Source organism: Protopterus annectens, chromosome 1.part0 (genome assembly GCF_019279795.1).
Source record: "Protopterus annectens isolate FY-2018-M chromosome 1.part0, PAN1.0, whole genome shotgun sequence".
Classification (NCBI taxonomy): Eukaryota; Metazoa; Chordata; order Ceratodontiformes; family Protopteridae; genus Protopterus; species Protopterus annectens.
In genome coordinates, this window is record NC_056725.1 from 795,596,690 (window position 1) to 795,622,016 (window position 25,327).

Here is a 25,327-nt window from a genome sequence, read left to right on the forward strand (position 1 = left end):
AGATTTGGAGTCGTCTACTTTTACAGTGTGGGTTCTGTCAGTAAGCCAGTTGGCAACCCATCAAGTGATGTTGGGATTAATGCCCAGCTTAGTAAATTTATCTATGATTCCAGAGTTGGAGATGGTGTCAAAGGCCTTGGTGAGGTCCAGATAGGCTGTGTGGACTGCCTTACCCTTGTCCACAGCTCTGGAGACTGATTCAAAGAAGTCAATCAGGTTCAGGAGACAAGATCGGCCCTTCACAAACCCAAACTGGGTGGGGTCCAGCGTTTGAAGTTTGCCAATGTCTTTGCTTATAAGTTCCATGATAATACATTCCATGGCATTGCAGATCAGTCTTATCAGACTGATGGGGCGGTAGTTCCCAGGATCCAAGGTGGATCCCCCCTTGTGGAGTGGGATAACTGTAGCTGTGCACCAGTCAGTGGGCACAAAGCCTGAGGTGAGGCCATGATTAAACATGAAACTTAGGTGAGGTGCCAGTTCATTTTGTAGTTCATGTAGTACACAACCCGGGATGTTGTCTGGTCTTATGGATGCTGCATTCTTAGCTTTGGTAAGTGCGGTTTTTACCTGTGTGGCCATTATTACCAGAATTTGGCAATCTTTCAGTATTAAGATGGGCACATTAGTGGGAGAGAGGAGGTGAAGTTGGCACTAAATTGATCTGCCATGATATTGGCGATATCCTTGGCATCAGTATATTTAATGCCATTCTGTTGTAGCTCAGAGCAGATCTGAGCATTGCCATTTAGATTCTTGACATAGCTATATAATGCCTTGTGGTTGTCTTTGGAATTTTTGGCAATTTTATTTTTGTAACAAGCTTTAGAGGGTTTTATGAGGGATCACAGCTTCTTACTGAGGCTGGTAAGGGAGTTTTTTTGCATCCTGGGATTTTCCTCTTTTCTGCAACAGGTTCTTCCTTTTGTTGTAAAGTTTGTTTATGGCAGGGGGCAACGAGATTGGCTTCCTTTTTTTGGAGGAGAGCATCTTGGTTCTATTTGGGATGGCATGATTCATGCATAAGTGGATGTGCTCGAACAGTGCCTTAGTGTAGGATTCAGCAGTCGAACTTTCAGTTCCTGTCTGCATGGGTGTCATGAAGTTTGTCACTTCTTGCTTGAATAGCATGAAGTTGGCTTTGGAGAAGATTTTTATGGAGGTTTCTTTACTGCGTGGTGGGGGAGGGATGTGGATGTCAAGAGTGATTAGCTTATGGTCAGACCTAACCAACAAAGGGGGTGACCATAGGTGTGGAGCATCAATTTCCCATGTTGGTAATGACCAGGTCTATGATATTGGAGCCCCTGGTGGGATTATGGATTAGATGATCCAGGACATTGGAATTTAGGAATTCCAAGAACTGTTGGACAAAGGTGTTGGTAAACAAGTAGTTTTTCCAATTAATGGCAGGGTTGTTGAAATCACCCAGTATTAGGGTGTTTGGTTGTATCTTAATATTTTCCAGTATGTTTAGAAAGGTGTAGTGAGAATCTTGGGGCATGGTGGGGATCTGTAGCAAGCTACAGTTTGGATTGCAGTCTTACATAGTGTTAGTTGCACCTGGAGAATTTCAGCCGCATTGTGTTGGGCATCTAGCCTGGTGGTGTGAATATCCTTGGTGAATATGGACACTCTTCCACCTTTAATGGTTCGGTCCTGGTTTGGTGGACAAAAAGTGTGGTAAGAGTTGTAGCCTGGTATTTCAGGGGTGCTCTCTGGAGCCTTGAACCAGGTCTCAGTTACTGCACAAATTTTGATGTTCTCCATTTTTAGGAGTGCCTCAAGAGAGTGCATTTTGAGGTTTAGACTTCTAGCACTGAGTAGCCTTACCTTCAGATTTTGCATGCTTGTACCTGTTATGGTGGTGGTTTTGCCCTTTGCCTAAAAAAGGCACTATAGGGGTGGCAAGAGCCTTAGCCAGTAACTTGAATCCCAGGGGCAACAGGTGCAGACCATCCCTGGCAAAGCATCATGGTCTGCCGATCATGTCTTCCCAGTCAGACAGATACTGGATCCCCTTTGAATGACACCAGAAGCTTAGCCAAGTGTTGAAGTCAATCATTTTGTCCTTATACTGTGGTATCTTTCTGGGCGAAGGCAGGATGCTACTCAGGGCTAGGGTCACACCTGCCTTGGCCACATGATCCAAGAGCTCTTTCATCTCTCTTTTCATGTAGTCCAGGGAGGTACATCTCAAGTTATTCACTCCAACATGGACAATGACAGAGTCATATTTGTACTTGTTGTGGAGTTACTTGAGTGCATGCATCATGTGGCAGATCCTGGCACCCAACAGGCAGCTGACTGTAATGTTCTCCTTGTTCAGCCTGGTGAGTGGGACATCAGTGTGCCTGACTATAAGGTCACCTATGACTAAAGTGTTGGATAAGTTGTCTTGCCTTAGGGGCTGTTGTTGGTTGGCACACTGGTGTTGTGAGATATGTGACACTTTGGTTGTGATTGGTATTTGTTTGCGTTTTAGCTTTGGAGGTCTTTGTTGCTTGGGCAGGTTACTGTTAAGGGCCTCCACTTATGAGGGTTTAGTGTTGCTATGTGAGGGTGTTGGTGGTGTGGGTTTAGAAGGGCTATGTGTTGCTTGAGGTGTAGTGTGGGTGATAACCTTCTTCTCTTGACTATCTAGTACAATCTTGGGTGGAGAGAGCTTTGCTTCCAGTTTGGCTATGTAAGTGCATCTCTCACAGGTTGTAGTGTTGGGTGATAGGAGGAGAGAAATGCTGCATTGCCCCAGTATGCCCAGATTCACCAGGTGGACAGGAAAAATCTCCAGATGCTGACCCTTTGACATGCCTGGTTTGGTTCTTTTTTTTTTGTAAAGTACAAGACCTGTTTTCCCTTATCTTAGCAAGGTATTTTACAATTATAGGCTGCTTAGTGCCTACGCTTAATTTCTCCTTATTAACAAGTAGAGTTGAGTGACTGTATCAGTTTAAGCTTTCCTAGTGCTTTCCAGCAGGTTTTAGAGCAAGTGCTAGTCACAGGGATGCTTAAAGGTAAGATGAAAAAAATGGTTTATCCTAAACACTGCAGTGTGTACTAGAGGAGTTAGATGTGAAAGTAGGTAACTTAAATTTTACCTGTCTAAAATGTTAAGTTTTAGTGGAGAGTCACTATTTTTAAATCAGCAAGATAGATTGAAAGGAGGTGGTCACTTTTGTATTCTGGTACTATGGAATACAGTAGGATGGCCAATAAATTTAAATAGTTGAAGGCGAGTGATTTCACAAAATGATAATTTTGCGCTTACTCACACAAGCCACTAAAAGCAGAGAGGAAATGAGATATATCGTCAAATTGACATAAGGGGCAGGCAACTAGAAGACAGAGGTGTTTAAGAACACAACAGTAACTGAGTAGGAGGGTGGGGAAAAAATTCTGCCTGACTCACAAGAGACAAAGCTGTGGTCTCTTGTCAAGATTTAATATGCAGTTAAAAGCAGAATACAAGTAAAATACAAGGTAACGAAAACAAATCACAGCATTCAAAATAGAAAAAGGCAATAAAGTAATACAAAATACAAGTAAAAAGCAAACTAACCTTTCCCTCACAGCAAATTGTAGCAGAGTCTGGGTGAGCCTTTCTAGTAAAGCTCTAAAATGTTTTATTTTACCCCTTAAATAAAAGGTTTGTTTCCTAGCTCCACCCCCTCAGTTCACAGATGATTAACCTTAACTGACCTGTTCTATACTATGTGTGAGTCCTTAATTGATCTCTTCTGATTTCTGCCTGACTCACATGAGACAGAGCTGTGGTCTCTTTTCAAGTTTTAATATGCAGTTAAAAGCAGAATACAAGTAAAACACAAGGTAAAGAAAACAAATCACAGTATTCAAAATAGAAAAAAGACAATAAAGTAATACAAAATACAACAAATAAAAAGCAAACATTTCCCTCACAGCAAAGTGTATCAGAGTCTGGGTGAGCCTTTCTAGTAAAGGCTAGTATTCGGCTCTTGGATCCTCAAGGAATTTCTGCTGTCACAGTGATGAATCACCACTCCTCAGCCTGGTGAAAAACAGGCATAGGCCCCTGCTAACACAGACTTTAAATACCAGAAAAGATGGAAGAATCTAGAAGCTCAGATTACTACCCAGTCCTAATAGGCCCTGCACTTTCAACCAATCACTCATACTAGAGAAGGTCAGGCAGCCCTGTTACTCTTACTAACACAGAAGACAGGCTCTTACCAGCACAAGATGGCCAGGAAACTTGGCAAACAAAACAACCAAGCCTGCATGCAGCAAATCTGTATCCAGACTACACTGCCTGACTAGAACACAGAAAACTCCCAGAAAATGCATAGAAAATTAATTATTTTAGTATTAACTAACAACATTATTAACAGATTTATCACTTTTCTGATTGCATATTTATAAAGCTACATTAATCACTATGCTTTGAGTTTACTTATATATAACTCAATTATAAATAATCTATTTCTAAACTAAGATATTTTATAAACTATAAACATTCATTTTATTCAATAGCTCTATATTCATTATATATACATTCATTTTAAACAATATATCTACACTGTATATGTGACCTCTAATGTTTATCCAGTAATACAAATTAAATATAACTTCTCAAAACAAGTTTTTTTGTTTTATATAAAGTATTAATGAAACCCAAATTTATTAACCATCAATATAAGTGGACAGAGAAATAACCCATTAAATGCTCTATAGTTTGATTAAGTAGTATTATTCTCACCTAATCTTCATCAGACTTAATTAAAGAACTAATCTATAACACTATTGCTTCTGCAATTAATAATACTTTGTTAATCTGTAAATATCATTAGTAAGACTACCTATCTTAAAAAATTGCTAATTAAATATCTTGTATGATATTAAGATTGAAAATAAATCTGCTTCCTACCATTTTGCTCTGTGTACGTAAATGTGTGCTCCAAGAATTGTTCTTTTTAACACAGCAACTAATTTGAAGAAATTTTATAATCATATTTATATATATCTCCTCTGAATAACAAGTCATCAGATACATTCTTTTTTATTTTCTAACATAAATATGTCCTTTAAGTGTTCAGGCCTTAACTAAACTTATGACCTTTCCCAAATGATGTTGTATAGATGTCTTTCTTCTTTCCCTCTCAGTCCCTCTTCCAACCCCTCCCACCCCCTTCCTATAACAGCTGCAATAAGTATAATCTTGCATCTTTGGTGGAATGGGTAAGTAAAAAAGTAGTTCAGAAAAAAAAAGACTGCTTTAATGTTGCATGAGATCCATTTAACACAGGTGACTCGCAACTGTCAAATTGCCAGATCAACTTATCTCTCGAACAAACTTCTAACTAAATGTCCAGAGCCAACATAAAAACATCTCCAATCACAAATCATGTCCACCCCACAAAATCTCAACTCCATCAAGCTAAGCTCAAAAAAGAAAAAAACAGCTCTATAACAAAAATGGAAGAAAAAATGGGAAATCACTTCTGATCCCACACTTCATCTTCAAAAGTATACTGTGAGATTCCCCAAAGTGTCATGAGCCTCATATATCATACAAAACAAAAGCAAGCACATGGTCTCCCAAGGCACTTGCTCTCATACCAAACCCAACCTATGTTACAACAGGTATTAATCATTTCTAAATTTATCATAACTTTTAAGCAAATTATACAGTCACAATACATTATGAAAGAAGAAATAATAAAAAACAACCATGAAAATTCTAACTAGTAACTTAATCACATCCTAGACTAACATATATTATACATATTATATATATGTATATGTGTGTGTGTGTGTGTGTGTGTGTGTGTGTGTGTGTGTGTGTGTGTGTGTGTGTGTGTGTGTGTGTGTGTATATATATATATATATATATATATATCTACTATAAAATCTAAAACACATTCTAAAAGTTTTTTTAACTAATTTTTTGCTTAGTCTATGCTCATTAAAAATCATTAAATTAGCACCAATCATTTTTATTACTCATACTCCAGTTTAAGTTAATTAAAGCACCAATATATGTTCACTGAGTACTCTAATCACATCTCAGTAGTGAAAGGTTAATTTATACATTTTATAAAACATTTTTCTTAATTTGACTAATGCATATTAAATAGCTGCATAAATTGTTTTCTAGCTGTAAGTAAGTAATTTTTATTATAATGAATTATAAATTTATATCTATGCGGTGGCCACGGTGGTGCAGCGGTTAGCGTTGCCGCCTCACAGCAAGAGGTTCTCTGGTCTGATTCTTGGCTGGGGTGCCTTCTGTGTGGAGACTACATGTCCTCCCTGTGGTCATGTAGGTTTCCTCCGGGTGCTCCAGTTTCATCCCAAAGACATGCAGTAGGTGGATTGGACACTCTAAATTGGCCCTGGGTGTGAGTGTGTGCATGTGTGTGCCTTCTGTGGAAGGTTGGGTGCCAGGCTGGCAACTCAACACCGTAAAATTCCACTGCCAATCATGAGCGGACAGATGATCAGCCATGACGACCCCTGACCAGGAAAAGCTGAAAGAAGAAGATAAGTTTATATCTATAGTTAGAAGTTATTTACCTTATACGTGTGTGTATATCCATGCTTTCCACTTTCTTTAAATTTGATTTGAAAAGGGCAACGCCCATTTAAGACAATAGGAACAATTATCTTGATATATTGGTGTAAAATAAAGACATGTTTTGTATTAAATAAAAAAAGGATTTGTCTTTTAGTTTCTGCTTCTTCTTCTCATTGACTTTCCATACATTTATTTCTGTGTGTCTCTTCAAGGGACTATTATTCCAATCCATATATTCAATTTGATCAAGAATTGTATTTGTCTTTAAGGATGTAATAGCAGCTTCCTGGCTTTCAAATATGTTGATACCATCTGAAAGAAATATTTTAAGTTTAGTGGGAAACAGGAAATCTACTTTGATATGTTTTTTCTTTAACTCTGTCACCAAATGTAAGTATTCCTTTCTTTTTGTCATTACTGTTGCAAAGTAGTCATTGTCAAAACTTATTATGTTGTCATTTATTTTAATCAGAGAGTTAGTCTATGCTATTTTTAATATCAGTCCTTTGTCCTGACTATTATGGACCTTGGAGGAGAATTTTTCTTTGAACAAGGAGCAACTAAAGACATGTGTGCTCTTTTGATACCAAATGACATGGACTGTACTAAGTTTAACATTTTTGGAAGCCAAGATGTAAGAAAGTTTACCATACTGTCACCTTCTTCTTCTTCTCTGGTATACCATAGATATGAATGTCATTTCCTCTTGATCTATTCTCTAGATCATCAATTTTATTTAGTAGTAAAGTATTTTGTTTATTAGAAACTATGTTTTATGTTCTCCTTTTGATATTCTGACTTCTATATCATTCAAAGCTTCTCCCATTCCTGAGATCTGAGTTTTCTGTTGTTTTATTATGTCATGCAATTGTTCCATTTGTTTTGAGAATTTTTCTTTAAAATTATCTGGTTTGTTATCCATCTCCTCCATTTTTATTGAAAGTTCTTATATGTTTGTAAGAACTGACTGCAGTTCTTTTTTAATGATAAGTCCTATGAATTAGCCTTGGGATGAATTATTTCATAGGTAGAATTATAAACCTTTCTGATAAGATTAATCAAAGGAAAAATATTAATATGTAAAAAAATAAATTATATCCTTCCTTGTGAAGTTAAGATGATAATCCATCACAAAAAGAAGATTGAGGATATCTTAAAATTAGAATTTTCTCTCAGAAATATATTTCAAATAGCAGAGCAGAAAAGTTATGCTGCTAGATTGTCACCATATTGGCCCAAATTCCTGCATTCTGAATGCTGCAAACATTACAATTATTTGAAGAAAGAGAACCATGAATTACAACCCCCTTTTTCTGAAGCAAAAATAGATGCAAGTTTTAAGGATAGATATTTAGTAATACTATGAATGCATAAATATAGCATGCATTTATACTGCTTCACATCATTGCCATTTATACCCATTTAATTCCAAATATAAATAAATAATAGACTATTTATTTGCATTGGTGATATCAAAGAAGTACATTTTTTAAGATTGTAGCAGTATTGAACATATTACACTGAATGTCTCTATCAGTGTTCTTTCACTCTGCCGGGCTAGTTTTCTCAGTTACATTCAATACCTTGAAAACTTTGTGAATGGGGACATACAAATGTTATGAATACTGGCAAAATGTATAAGCCTAGAATACCATTATGTGATGACATGGGCTGTAGTAACAGTTGAGTTTGATGTTCTTTTGATGCACTTCTGTTGGACAGTCTAAGTACATCTTGCACAACATCTCTCTACACACATCTTCAAAATTGGGTGCCATCAAAACAGTTCTTTTGATGCTCAGAGTCACATTCAGCCTTATTACTTGTCTGGAGCAGAGCTCCCTGTTTCTTCTCAACACTTTTCCATCTGAAGTTTTCACAAAAATTTGTCTTAACTGTTCATGTTCTCTCAATCAACTGCTACAGGATTTTTCTTTTCACAGCTCTGCTGAATTCTCTTCTTATCTCCTTTCTTCAAATTATGGGTTCCTTATTTTCCTCCTACAATAGAATTTTTTGTTACTGATTCTGTCTCTAGTACTAATGAAACAGATTTTATTATCTTGTCATTAATGATGTATACCAAGGGATTTTCCCTTTTACAGTATGTTTCCTTAATAGCTGAAAAGATGACAGACCATCCCCTTGTATCATGTTATTTCTATATTTCAATAATGCAATATGATACTCAATTTTACTGCTATGTACTTTTCTACCAAGTGCTTTACAATTTGCACTGCTTTTTAACTTCATCTCTTGACTGTTCATAACTGGGTCTCAATGTAATAAAGCCAGAATGCCCATTTCTTGTACAAATTACAGTTGCATACTGCAGAACACCTTTTGACATGATAGCATCAAGAATGCACAATAAACCTTTAGTTGTTTTAAACAATTTTTGAATAATAATTGCAATGTATTAGGTAGACAACACCCTTTTACTGGAATATAGCTCTGCTAACTTTAATCAGTGTTCCTTCTTGAACTGTGAAGGGCAATGTTTCTTTTTTTTACTTATTTATTCAATATAAGTCACACATAGTACACTTCTGAACCACTTCTTCTATATGTCTGGATGTTTATAGCCAAAATAACCCATCATAATGCTCACTCTTTATATTTCATGCACTCAGATGAGAGTTAAATCTCAATAACATTTAACTAATTTTAGAACACTTTATCTGCACAGAAAAATAAGCACATTGCTTATCTAATCACATTTTAAATAGAAAATGCAGATGTTTTTCTTTATTAATGGCATGTTTCTTATTTAGTGATATTTTCATTATGCTGTTTCTTAGCATTCTCATGTATAGATCTTCCTTAATACATCTCTGAATCTGTGTAGCTGTCTGTCGCATAATTGTGTTATGGTCCAAGTAAATTCTGTATTATTTTCATGCTACTGAAAGTAAGACTGGCTCAGTATATCCATTATCTTCTTATGGTCTCCTGTCTTGCAGTTGACTTCCAACTCCTATTACCTCAACCATCGGAATCGGTCCTTGTAGGTGATATCATGTGCATCAAATTCTTAAATATGCTCTGAAATGACTTAACAACACTCATCTTGAATACCACTTTTATAAATATACTCATAAAATTTCTTAGAGTAATTCAATATTTGGTAAGAATTTCTTCCACTATAAGCACCTTTTTCTGGCATTGAGTAAATGCTGTTCAATCATACACAACTGATTTATCCCCGTGCATAAGCATTGTAGCAATACCATCTTTGTTGGCATCAGCTTGCAATGTAAGTGCTGGATTCACATCAAAATAATTATCTGTTGGTGCTCCAGTAAATATATGTTTAAATAATTGTACACTATATTTTTGATGTTTACATCAGTAACAAGCCATATCTTGTTTTAATAATCTCCTTAAATTCACAATTATATCGACAGATTTATAATAAGCTATGAAAGAAAATGCTTTTTTATGCTGTGACTGAAGCATCTGTATCGTGCCATAACTTTTTTCTCCATCTGAACCCCGTCTGTATACCTAAACTCTAAAACTTTGATTTTATGCTTTTGTTTATTGTGTGTTATACTTTCAGTATATTAACTGACTGATGCAGTCTCTTGCCATGCTCTTGGTTGTCAAACTTTAAACCAGTATATCATCCATAATATTAATAAGATCATCATATCTTTCAGTCATCTGTGTAACAGCTCTCAGAAACATTTTGTAGACAGATGGGACACAAAACAGAAGTCTAAACAAGCATATTCATTCACAAGGCATTCTTTAACTGTATCCAGAATCTAAAAGGCAATACACAGCTATGCACTACACTAGTTGTGGATAGCAACTCCCATACTCAAATGGAGGTAATAGCCAATCTGCTATCTGACAGATTTGGAGCAAACGTTATCCCCCATCCCACCAGACATCCCCCAAAGTATACCTGACACCATTCCTTAGCATATTATCTCAAGACAGCAAGTCATCTCTGTGCACTCCAGGGCCAAAACCATGGCATGAATGGGACCAGTCATTGTCCCAGGTTGCCTTTTAAACAACTTAAAACATGACCTAGCAGACCCACTTGGATCACTGTTGAACCACAGGCTGTGAATTGGCTATGTTCTGGAAGAATGGAGGACAGCAATGGTAATCCCTCTGCATAAAGGGGGACCATCAACTGACCCTGGGAATTTTGGACCCATAAGCATGATTAGCCTCCTCTGCCAGACCATGGAAAGAATTATTATGGACACTCAATTTGGATTAATTAAGGGTAGATCATGCATGTTGAACCTGGATGACTTCTTCAAGAAAGTCTGCAAAGTCCTAGATGAGCGATAGACAGTACATACCACCTACCTTGACCTAGCCAAGGCATTTGACACAATTCCCCACTCAGGTATTATAGAAAAACTCTCTCAACTGGAAATTAACCCTTACATCACTAGATGGGTAGCCAATTGGCTCACTGACAGGACACATGTTGTCAAAGTGGGTAAATTCACCTTTAGCAAAAGACCAGTCACCAGTGGTGACCCACAAGTTTCTGTGCTGGGCCCTTTACTGTTTGGAATTTATTTCTCAGAAGTCCAGGCAAATATGGGCAGCCTGCAACTGACCAAGTTCACTGATGATTACAAATTTGGAGCATTCATTGAGTCCCCCAGTAATGTTAATATACTGCAGAAAGGGTTAACACAGACAAATGATTCATGTCAAAGCGAAAAAAGCATTATTATTTAAAATTTTGGGGTCATCAAGCTTACACATATTTTTGCCATAGTAAGGGGATTGTGTATGCTGCCAAATGCCAAGAATGCTAGTGTTTCTATATTGGATAAACCAAAAGGCTGTTTAGGAACATAATATATCAACATCATAATATGATATCTAAATGGGTGATGTCAACAATGCTTTGGCAAAACATACTAGAAATTTTCCTTCTCAAAAGTTTAAGTTCATCTCCACAGATAAAGTTGATATTGGTACTATGGGAGGTCCTTCTAGTCTTTATCTTGAATATAAGGAACTGAGATGGCAGTTGAGATGTAAAGCAACTGTCTACCCATGCTTCAGTGAAACAGTCACCATAAGCAGTGTATTAAAATTAAAGGCTGAGCTTGCTATATAGGGGGGAGGTAAGCTTATTTACATTTGTATGTATTTCTTTCAGGAACTTTTTTTATTGTATAGCTGCATTAATCATCAATTTTAGGAGAATTTGTACTTAATGAATTATGTAGTGTTGCATTGTAATTAAAATAATTTTTTATTATTTGCTTTTTTAGTGTGTGTGTGTGTGTGTGTGTGTGTGTGTGTGTGTGTGTGTGTGTGTGTGTGTGTGTGTGTGTGTGTCTGCCTGAACACAATCAAGCACTGTGCTAGTGCTATGTCCTGGCATCTCTGATAGGTGTGAGTCGTGCATGGTAGAGTAGTTAGTTCAGCGTCATCACCCCCTGACCATGAGAACTACCTCTGTCAGGAGTTGCACTGCTACTTTCATAGCTCAGGCTAGAAGTCGGAGTGCTGCCTGAACCTTAGTGATGGCTGATGGACAAGCTTTCTTCATGACTACATCCAGGACTATGACCCCCAGGCTTACCATGTCTGGGTGTGAACATCACAATCACTGACAAAGTAGTGGAAGTAGTGCCACTATCAGAGTGGAATCTGGTACAGCCATGTCTGCTAACAACTGAAGATGTAGCACATCTCTGGCCACATGGATTCCCACCCTCCTCTAGCAGATATTCCATCACAGACACTGCCTGATCTAGTGTGTCATTCATCCTACAAAAGGAGTCACCCACACAGTTCAGGAAGTCATGCACATCAGAATGCATGATGTTTAATACTCACACTATCTCTTCTGAGGCACTGGTGGAACATACCTGTGTCTCCATTACGGCCCTACACATATATCTGGTGGCACCTAATAGCACACTAGCATCAGGAGGAAGGAACTCATCTACAAACCATCCTTTTGTCACCTTTCCCTTAAAATGGCTATAGGGAGAACCAACTAGCTCTGCAACCAGAGTAATCACACCACCCTGATCAACTGTGCCACCCTCAACTTGTCATATATCAGAGGTCTCTGTGTAATGATTATGCATAGGCATACTGACCATGTCCAAAATATGGGCAGGGGATATGGGAACAGAAACCTCAGTGTCAGACTGACACTCTGCATCCTTAGACTGTGCCTCTTCATTACCATCATCATCATCAGAGGCTACTGACGCTCTAAGGAATTCCACTGTACCACTGACAGGATCACTTATGAAAACAAACAATAAACACAACAAAGAAAGAAAAAGGGAATGGAATTGATCAAAACTTTGTTATGCAAAAGGTATGTTAAACTATAACAGATACTAAAGCAATACAATCACTCTCAGTTAGACTTAAATCTGTCTTATATATGCTATTAACAATAAAAAAATGTGCTTACCATGTGCTGGTGTTCTTGAAAACTGCAATCCAGTTGTCCCTGTATATAAGGAAGGGAAAGAAGGCTGATAATTATTACAATTCAAGTGACACAAGAAACAATGAGCAATGCTCTTTACATATGCAGATTAACAAAAATTTTATATAAAAAATCTACTGACCAGTTGAATTCCCAACAAACACCATTCTCTATCTCTTTATTAACATGTAGTCTAACTCATATTTATTGCTGGCTCAAGATACAGCAGACATATAAAGTATACACATGTAAAGATATATATATATATATATATATATATATATATATATATATATATATATATATATATATATATAATTACACTTACAATTATTTTGCATACCTGGAAGTGATGCATGAGACACTCTGGGTCTGTCATCCGCATCAGCACCAACATCAAGGATTCTGTATAAAACATTCGCTGAGCTATTTCTGTCTCTGACATTGGACAGGAACTCATGTGTAAACCCAGAAGCCACCTGTTCCTAGGCATTTGCAGCTACCCAACAGTATACAGAAGTTATCATATCACTTGCCATGTGATATATCTTGGAGTAAGTTCTCCCAAGCTCTCCAATAGCATTGATGTCATCAACCACCTGCTGCCATATCTTGGCTTTGGCAGATTTGTCACCTCTACCTTTCATTAAGAGAAAAGCTCCATAATGATGGAAGGCCTGGATAATGACCTCATTTTCTGCATCAATTAATGGAGGTTTGTGGGGTAAACATGTCTTGAGTTCCATATCCCTATATGAGATGAAACAGAAAACAGACACAGAATTAAAATTATAATACACAGACAAGATGGGTGTGAACTCAGTCATATACGAAAGCATGCATCCATCATTTACATTATATCTTTAAAGGTAATGTTTGTTATGACTACACACAAGTTAAGACAACCCCAACAGATATATTAACAAAATAACAACACATATAACAGTTCTGCAATGCAGACAACAGTTGTGAAACTGTCTAATACAAAGTACCATTAACAGTACTAGCTCACATTGTACAAGTAGAAATGGAGAAAACTATTATAGTGCCATCTCCCCTGCTGTGGAGGACAGCCAGTTAGATATCACAACCGTAACACATTCTTTTGGCTCTGCATGTAAAAATATCTGACCTTGCTACAAAGTTGTACTACACTCTTCTGCAGGAACTGTTCAAATTTCAAGAAAGTAAAACATGCAAAATTATGTCAGGTAGCATTCTTTAGCAAACTTTGCAATGCAGACAAATAACTGATATACATGGTTTATGCCAATAGCAAAGGATAAAGAAAATGCAGACAAATAAAACTGGTTTTGTATTGGGCATTGCAATTCATCTTTAATGCTATACTTAAAGCTTTCTCTAAAAAATAGCAACATATCTTAACAAGAAAGTAGTTTAGAAAGTAGATAAATCTCCAGAAGTGTGTGTATTTAGCAGTATTGACTTTTCTGGATCCACACAGTATCCCCACTTCAAATTCATTAACTACATGATTGCCTTTGCATAGTGCAGAGTCAGTCCTGTGGGCACTGTGAGTAGGTGTTTAATCATTAGCATTCCTGAATAGCAAACTCTGTGTTAAGTGCAGGGAAGGGAAACATGGTATAAGGAACTAAATGATTGCATGCATATGCCATAGCACTGCAAGGACAAGCATCTGGTAATGAATGGCAGGTGTCTATGATTGGTCTCACTGCTGGAACAATCAGTGTTTCACAGTTTCTCCACTTTGGGGTACACTTACTTTGACAGGGAGAAGAAAATTATTGGAACATCTAAAAATACATTGAGTTGGGGAACAGCATTCCTAACACTCAAATGCTATTTTATTGACCACATTCACTGCCTCTTGCTAAGAAATATCGTGCATATTCAAGGGAGTACATTAAGCCTTCATACAGATACTATATGCAATAAAAGTCAGATAGCATTGCTGTTAAGAAAGCATAGATAAGGAAATGAGGCACCATAAAAAAGATATAAAAACACATGCAGTGTTTCAAGTCTTTGGTTAATATTTTTGGAGTATATAGGTACCTTAACTGCTGCCAATATCTCACTCATCCATACACTTGCTGGCAAATGAGAAAGGACAACCTTCATAACTTGTTTCCGCTGCACTTTTAATGTGGCTTGATACAGTGTCACATTCTGAATATATCTAAACACTTTTACTCCTTGCTAAGACATGTTATTGTCTCTGTCAAATATGAGAAATTATCTTAAATGATTGTGCTTAAAACTGTGGCTTTATGGTTCAGATCTGTATAGGTTCCTGTTATAAGATAAAGTTGATGAAACATCAGAAATGTATATTTAAAGTACCTGTTTCAAAATGTGTATTTTTTTCTTTTCCTTGGTTGTTTGCACACCATTCAGCTTTGTGCTATGTTGACTGGAAGCAGCAGATAATGGTAGTTAACTTCCCAAGGTAAAAACTGACAAATTTAATTTAGAATGCTATCAGTAGCACAACTGAGACTGGCATTTGTGCTCTTTCCTCAGCACTTAGGACAGTGCTGAATGAAAAAAATTCAAACTGTCACGCATCTATTTCTGAAGGATAAGGAGTAAATGTATTGAGCTTAGTGCAACAGTACAGGTAATGCAGGGTTTGAAACCTGTTCACAGATAATGTTACTGAGTGAGGTTATAATGAATATAGGCACTCATTTTTGTGTATGAATGTGCTGAGGTAGGAAACTCAAGTAATGTCAGTATTGACTAAAACTGACAGACAGATATATCATTGGAAACTACATCAATATTAATTGTGTGTACTGTGTAAAAATGAAAAAAATGTCTGTTTTTTATCCTTTTTTCCATCCCCATGACATTACCTTAAATGCTGATATTTTGAGACATAAATGATAGTAGTGATGTGACAAGGAGATGTGAGAAGGCTGAATGTGTCAGTGTAATGTACTAGTAGCTCTGGTCATTGCTATATATTTTTTTAATTCATTTCATGTTCCTTTAAATTGCTATCCAAAAATGTTTTACAATTTTTTGAGTTAATATTGTTTTTTGCATTTGAACACTGCTTGGCAGTGTGCAATCAATTTTCACAGCTTAATGAAAAACATGAAAAATTAAATTTGTTTTGCCTTCTGTAATAAACCTGACATCAGTGCACCGACCTCATCACCCTGGCTAGTAAAGACTTTAGAAAACATGCATGACAGATGTCTAGCTCTGTGATAAAAAGTGTAAATTAAGTGAATTGACAGAAATAAGGCAGAGGATACAGTGCTTGAATCCTGCTTAGAGATCATATCTCATTTATTCTCAATATGTATTTTTTAAATTGTAGTCTGCATTTTTGCCCTGCTTGGCAGCAAGCAAGTAGGGTTCACTTCCAAAGGAAAAAAGTGAACAATTTAGCTTATTCTGTCTTATGCACCACAAACAGACCTGGCAATTATGCATAGATGTCAGCAGTCTGGATAATACTTAGGGAATAAATGTTATATCTCTGATAACTATTCATGTGGCACAGTGTATAACTGTATTAAATTGAGATAAATAAGACAGGTGATGCAGGTTTCAAATACAGTTAATTATTATTTTACAGAGAGTGTTATGAATACATATTTACACACATTCATTTTTTCACTGTGTTGTGTGAAACTGAACTATTCTTAGTATTGCTAACAACATGTGAACTGTTGTCTGTCCACTTAACCATTATTTGTCATGAATTACAAGTCTGATAATGTATTCCACAAAGTACATTTCTGATGTTGCAAGAAGATATGAGAAGGATAAATGTGTCACTGTAATGCATCTCTTGCTCTGGTCATTTTTACATATGCCCATTCATTGATTTTATTTCCTTGTCAGCTTTATTCTCTCTGATCCATTAATTTTAATGCCTTTTGCATCTGCTCTATATTAGGTAGCACACAAACACAGTTCACTGCCTAAGGAAAAAAAATAAAATAAAAATTAAGTTTAAGTTGTCTTTTCTAGTGTAGTGCAAAAAAGTCTGGCAGTATTGTGAAGCCATCAGCACTATAGATATTACTAAGTGACAAATAGTTATCTGTCATGTAACTTTCTCTGTGGCACAATGTGTAAGTGCAGTGAGCTTAGAGAAAAAGACATCAGATGCATGGTTCAAATTCAGTTAACTTATTCTATTCAATGGAGCTCAGAAAGTCTACACTGTAACTTCCAATGGGCAGAGCCTAAGCCTTCTGACAGAATCAGATTATGTCCTCACATTTCAAATAAATGTTCATATATCTCCAACCATAGGGATTATGAAAGAAGAATAAATGGCAAGCACTTCAGCAAAAACTACTTTTGTAGTCATAGTATTCGTTAGGTTCTAGGTCTTAAACTGAATTTTATAAGTCACAGTAAACACAGTAGCTGGTACATTTGTAATATTTTGTAAACAACTTACAATATCTCAGCAACCATTGAAGTTACACACATGCTGTCAGCAGCATTTTATTCATTTAGCTGAGAGCTTTCATTTGAGGTTGAGTTCCATCTCTGTTACTTGGTTGTTGAGATATTTAGAAAAATGTGAACATTATATCTATATAAATTAATATCATAAAAGCAACAGTTAATATCTATTTACCTGCACTAGACAGAGGTCAAATATTAATGCAGTTAAGTTTACCATTGTGTAAGCTTTACAATAGCATCTTTTAAAACCCTGTACATGCCATGATTTTGGAATTATTAATTCAAATATGAACAAGCAATATTTGATGCCTAGAGGCGTCAGTAGGAATTAACTGCAGATACACCTGGAGGCATCACTCAGATGTAGTGAGTAAACTAATAATTTTCCTGAGGATAGTGTGAATACATATTTAATCACATTTTCTGATATCATTGTGTTGCTTAAAAATCAACCATTGTCATGAATACATATTTACACACATTTATTTTTTTCACTCTGTTGCTTTGTGAAACTCAACTATTATTGTATTACTAACAACATGTGAACTGTTGTCCATCCAGTTTCATATTATTTATCATTAACTATAAGTCTGATAAAGTTTTCCACAAAGTTAATTTCTGATGTTGCAAGGAGATGTAAGAAGGACAAATATGTATTGTAATGCACTTCTTGTTCTTATCATTGCTACATATACCCATTGATTGAATTCATTTCCATTTTAGATTTATTTTATCTCATATATTTATTTCTAATGCATTTTGCATTTGATCTCTTCTCAGCATGTGAACATGGTTCACTGCCTATGGAAAAAGTGAAAAATATAGTTTAGATAAAAAAAACAGCTTCTGCAGTTGGTGTTCTTCACTTTCTCTGTGTTTTTATTTTTACTTTTTATTTTGTTGTTTAGAAAAAAATAGTTTAGGCTGCCTTCTGCAGTGCTAACAAGCCTGGCAAGTTTTGTGAAGCTGTCAGCACTCTGTACAGGAGTAAGCAAATCTCAGCTTTTACTTTCCTATGTCTGTATCACATGGTGCAAATTAAGGTGATAATGGATCAAATGCAGCTAAAAGATACTTGTACAAAGGGTGTCAGAATCCTCTTTCTCATAACATTTTAATTAAAGATGTAAATCTAAAGAGAAATGAGAATGATAAACATGTCTATTGCAAGCAATGTCTCAGTAATGCTTAGATAACTAAACTTTTCAATTTAGCATATATCATTAATGATTCCTGTATAACCTCAAGCTAATGTATGTAGAATTTCCTAACATTACAATGATGATATTTAATTTAAAATGCACTTATATTTTTGTTAAAATCATCATGACTCAGCACATATCCTAACTATGCATTTAATATACATAATACTATGCTTTTTGATGTAAGTAGTGCTAATGTCTGCAAAAGAATCCATATGCTTTCAATTGTTCAAATGCAGTTGGCAAGACTATACATCTTTGCCCACAATCTGTTACACATTAGATGTGAATCATGCACCAGTTCACACATATACTGTTACCTTGGGTTCCTATCACGAAATCAAACTTCCAGAAGTTCGAACGCCAGAAGGTCAAACTTGGAAGTTTGAAAGTTGAAAATGTCGAAGCCATGGAAATCTGAATTATTTCCCAGGAAAATAATTTGGTTGGCCATTTCTGCGGCTTCGACATTTTCTCCACTGTGGTACGAAAGTTACGGAATGGTTTAAGGTAAGTGTGTGATTGTGACGGATGTTGGAGTTAGGGTGCGGGTAAGATAAGTGTGTGATAGTGACGGACTTTAGGGATAGGGTTCGGGTGAGGTAAGTGTGCGATAGTGACGGACTTTAGGGTTGGGGTGCCTGTAAGGTAAGTGAGCGATAGTGATGGACTTTAGGGTTAGGGTGTGGGTAAGGTAAGTGTGCAATAGTGATGGACCTTAGGGTTAGGGTAGTGCATAGATAGTTATGTATATAAGGTTTAGTGTAGGTTTATAAGGTTTTTGGTGTGCTTGTGTTGTGTGTGTGTTTTTTGGTGCAGCAATTCTTTTCCCTGGGAAAAAAATTTGCTGTTCTGAAGTTTCGATATTATCACATTTCAATGTTCCAAGTTCGAACTTATGGTGTTCGACATTTGGAAAGTTCGATTTTGTGAGATAGACCCTGTTACCTTGACTTCTGCAGATATGGTTGATGATAGACAGAAAGGTGCTAAATTTAGATTAGAAAAGTGGGGTGTTGAGGAGTCCAGGATTTTTGTGGCACTCCTTGTGAAGTGTTACAGCTGTAGGCTCTGTAGGAGGATTATACCGGGTCTTGGTATAAGGTTGAGGCTTGAAATAGCTTGGCCAAGGCTATCTACAATACAACTGGCATTCCACACACTGGGGAACAATGTCATTACCACTATAATGACCTTGCAAGCACAAACAAGATCTCCTAAGCTAGAGCGAGGCTAAATTTAGGACTGGGAACAATCTGACTTGTGTATGTATACTGACCCATAACCTGTCTATGATATGGCATTAATTATCAAACCAAAAAACACAGTTATTCATTATGCTTTCATATATATATATATATATATATATATATATATATATATATATATATTTTTTTTTGTTTTTTTTTTACTGTAAAGCCACTGAGAAAATAGCAGCAAACTGTGAATCTCATCAGAGAGGCACTAGGTAAGTATGCCTGAGGTCCAAATACAAACCTGACAACTATTTTAAGTCCCTCACTCACTAGCATCTTGAACTGGCATAACTCAACCTTGATATCAACCATGCATGTCCTACAAAATTACTCTTGCTGCTTGCATTAGGCAACAAGGACACTGGCTTAACTGTGTGTGTGTGTTCAATACCCAAAAGCAAGAAATTAATTTTTAGTACAGGATAGTATTTCTAAAGTCTTGATGGCAATAATATTTATTTATTTAACATTTGTTGACTGGGAAAGTCCCACTAGGTCAGAGCCTATTTTCAGCAGAGGGAGAAATGTTCAAGACACGTCTTTGGAATGTGGGAGTAAACCGGATTACCCAGAGGAAACCCACACAAATGCAGGCAGGACATGCTGACTCTGCACAGAAGGCACTCCAGCCAAGAATTGAACTGGAGAATCTCTTGCTGTAAGATGTCAGTGTTAACCACTGCACCACTACACCACCCAGAATTGTCAGGAACAATTCAGATATAGTAATTGCAGTTATTACATTTGAATACATACATCTTATCCATCATAGAGAAATAAAGGCTACTCTTCATATATCCTAGCAGTGAAATTTATTTATTTTATGACACAATACCTTCACAACATATACAGATGTAGCAAAGGTGTACAATTGTAAATTAGCATAATTGTTAATGCATTGCCAAAAAAGTTTATTGAAAAAATAAAATAATGTGACATGCCATGGATCTAATTATCTCTTTTTTGTCTCACCCATACTTTATCCCATTTTTGGGAGGGTTAATTTATTAACTTTCTTCTGTTTGCATATCTTGCTGCCGAAAACAAAATGACCAACAGCACAGATAGGTAGACTGACCAATGCAGCTCAGACCAACATACCTCCACAAATGGCAGCACAGACACCCAGCACTTCAGGTTCATGACCTATCAGTGTTGCCTCTGAAACACCTGCCTAACCTGCTCCTCCTGCATTAGGTAGCTCTGCCCCCAGCTATTGGTGCAGTGGTATCATCCAGGAGAAGAATAAGTAGAGGTGTTGAGTTTGTCACCCATTAGGAGCTGACAGGGCTGGTAGAGGATATAATTGAGAAGGGCTTCAGTACATGTATCGGCAAGATTGAAAAGGTCCTGTGTCAGATTGCAAAAATTAATCCTTATCTGGCACTGACTCAGGCAGCTGGTACAATAGACAGGGATGACAGCTCTTATATTAAGGACTAAATCCTCACTATTCTTAAGCTGGATATATACACATCTCTGATGTCCCCTACCTACCTATCCCGAATCATGCTGTCTCCTAACCATTTATCTATATCACCATCCTTGTCTGTTTTGTATGTCCTGTATGCCTGTGCATGCTTCCTAAAATTCCCTGTCCACCTACCTGATCTTCTGATTCCTAAGTGTGTTCTACAACATTCCTCTTGCTCTCTCTCTTTCTCTCTCTCTCTAGTTCCAAAAACAAGGGGCAAGTTTCAACAAAAAAATGACAGTCTATACATGGCTCTCCACTTCACTTATCTGTCATCTTGACACACTTGATTTGATCCAATTGACAATACAACATTTTTCTGCTTTTGTCACCCATCCCTGAAGTGGTGATCCCTCAAAGTCATGATGTTGTAAAGAAGTGGATATCTTTGGTCCCCCCCACCTCCCTCCTGCAAATTCATGTATTCTTTTCCCTGAGTCCTACCCTCTGCTTGTCATCCCCATTTTCACCACTGTCCTATCCATCCCTTTTTCATACATTTAATCTGGTCAAAAATAGATACACACACAATACACATGGATAGAAATGATTCATGGAAATGCTTTTACTTTATGTCCTCAGCATTTCCATACAGGCTTGCAATGTACACCAATACTGAGTGAATATGACTGCTGCTTAACTTCCTATTGCAAAACCTGAAGATTTATATTTCAGCTGCAGTGGTCCAGTTACTTTTGCTAAAATGTGCTTAAATCCACTGTGCTATGGGAATACACAGTAAAGGCAGACTAAAGGCAGTACTGTGAAACAGTTACTGCAACAGTTCTTAAGCATTTAGATGCAATGAGCTGAAAGTTCCTTTGTGGCATGTCAAGATAGTTCCCCTGTTTGTACAGTGATGTTTTTGCTTAGTGTCATAGGTTTGATTATAGCTGAAGGCAAAACCGAAGAAGTTTAGAAGGACAAAAGTGATCTTTGTTAACAATTGTTTACGGAAATAGAATATGATTTGCACAATAAGTTTTTTTTGCATGCAAAAAAATATATATATACATAATATATATATATATATATATATATATATATATATATATGTATATATATATATATATATATATATATATATATATATATATATATATATATATATGGATCTACAGTATATTAGCGAATTTACATTTTACCAAAACGTAACTTAGATAATATAATTACATGAAAGTGTATTTTATCAAAAATGCACTTTTGTGTAATAAAGGTTACAAAATAGAGTAGTAAGGGGGGATGCTGCTTGAAAACATGCTGTTTGCATGTTGTATTAGTTGTACATCAACATTTAGTGTTGATGTACAACTAATGGGACTTTTACTGAGATCGCAGTACAGTGGGGATGAGGGAAAGTTCCCTTTTCCCGACTGTAGTGCGATCTCGGAGTGAGAATATTAAAGTAGGAGGGTGTGGGTGCAGGGGGGCTTGCCCCCTTGCATAACAGTGTTTTCAGTATTTTTTGTTTCTTTTTTTTTTTAATGGATTTACATGAAAGTGTGTTTTCGTTAAAATGCACTTTCGTGTAAATGCATTTGCGGATTTACATTTCGCTGAAATGTAAATTCGTGCATAGACATTAAATCCATGTATATATATATATATATATATATATATATATATATATGGGTCTACTTCATATGATCGAAATTTCATTTGACTGACATTCATTTGACTAAGACAATATAACCTAAAGTTCATAACACTGAAAACTCACTTGACTGAAACGCATAACACTGACACCCTACAATCCTAAATTTCAACATTTCCTAGAATTTATAAACTCAAACCCCCAACACTCCCACCAGAGGTGACAACATATTGGACCTGGTCATCACCAACATGACATGGGCGACCGGTGTTCCATACTGGAAGTCAACCCCTCGCTGGTTAGATCTGACCATAAACAAATCACTTTGGATATCCACATCCTGCCCCCACCCCCAGACAAGGAAACCACTGTGAAAAACTTTTCAAAAGCAAACTTCACATTACTTAAGACGGAGGTGGAAAGTTTCAAAGCCCCCATGTGAAAGGATAATTCTGTCCAAGCTGCAAAATCTTTTATTACTGCATCTTGCGGGCACCTACAAGAATGCATGGATTGTGCTATCCCAAGCAAAACCAAGAGTCACTCCTCTAAGAAAAGGAAACCAGTCTGGTGGACCCCTGCTATAAACAAGCTATACAATAGAAGGAGGAAACTAGTACAGAAAAGAGTAAAATCCCAAGAAGGGAAGACATCCCTGATCAGTATCAGCAAGAAACTATGATCCCTCACAAAATCGTCCAAGGCGAGCTTTGAAAGAAAACTTGCCAAGGACTCCAAAGATAACCACAAGGCATTCTTTAGGTATGTCAAGAATCTAAGTGGCAATGCTCAGATCTGCTCTGAGTTAGTGCAGAATGACACAAAATACACTGAACAAACCGATATTGCCAACATCCTGGCAGATAGGTTCAGTGCAAACTTCACTCCCCCTCTCACCCCCAGAAGGGTTCATAACCATACCAGAAGAATGTAGAGCCCCTGAAATCACAGACACTCAGGTTAAAATAGCCCTCTGCAAAGCCGAAAACACAACATTAATGGGACCAGATGGTGTCCCAGGCTGTGCCCTACACGAGCTCAAAGACAAACTAACCCCTCACCTAAACACACTGTTCAAACTCAGCCTCTCCACAGGCTACACACCCATGGAGTGGTGCACAGCAACAGTTATTCTGCTTCACAAAGGTGGAGCCACAACAGACCCAGGGAACTATTGCCCTATATGCCTGACAAGCTTGGTCTGCAGGGCTATGGAGCGCATCATCATGGAACTCATTAACAGTGCTTGGCTATGTCTTGATTATTGACTCAATAATTATGCTGATAAAGCAAGCAGCAAGATAACAGAAACATGTATCTGGCTATGTCCCTGCTCAAACCCAGACTAGCTCTGTGCCATTAACTAAAACATAAACAACTAGCTAAGATGATAAGTACTTTGCATACTGTGATAAAGAAATATGTATCCTGTCTAACTCTATGTCATTATACTGCCTACCGTCCTTGCTAATATGTTATTAATGTTACATTTGTAGTAATCTCAGAAATAGTAATGGCAGTCTTGTACTTGTATGTAAATAGCCTATGTTTTTGTTAAGTTCGTTCAGCTCATTTACTGTACCTAATTATCGATGTAACTCTGTTGGAGCTTTTCTCCCCGGGCCTCCGCTGAAAAAGGACATGTATCCAGTCGGACCATCCCGGTTAACAAATGTAAAATAAAATAAAATAAAATAATAAAATAAATAATATGTAAAGAAATGAAACATGCACTAATGTGTTATTATGTCTATGCTGTCTTTTTCTGTCACTAACTGATCTAGTCTTCCCACCAATTCCAATAAACCTCTTTGATTACAAAATGTTTTGAGAAGCCATGTTTCTACCAGCAATAACAAGTTTGCCGCCTTGTGTATTTCATAATACACCCGTAATATTCATATACGGATCAACTAAATGCAACTTCATGACAAATGTATAAATCATGAAACATGAAACATGACCATAACACATATCTTTTTTTCTTTTCCAGCAGGTTCACAAATGGCTATATGCATGTAATGCTTTTTTGAATGAAAGTGGCAGAAAAGTTTAACTGATAGTCCACTGGTTTACAACTGTGATTTTCCTTGACATTTCATACTGTGAAACAGATACATGTCCCTCACAGTAATGCAATGTACTTAGAGGATAGTATCTTAGTAGAGAAGTATGGCATTACATGATATGAACACAGTGATGCTACACTTGTGATGCACAGTACCATCATTTCCAAACGGAAGATTTTTAACAAGTATAGCTGTGCTTTACCACATTCATAAGTTCAGACTTCATCTGTGGTGCTTGCAGCTAATACTGTGCTCTCTAGAATGGTTAACTAGATAGGTAGGAGATTCAGTGCTAAATGTGGGAAA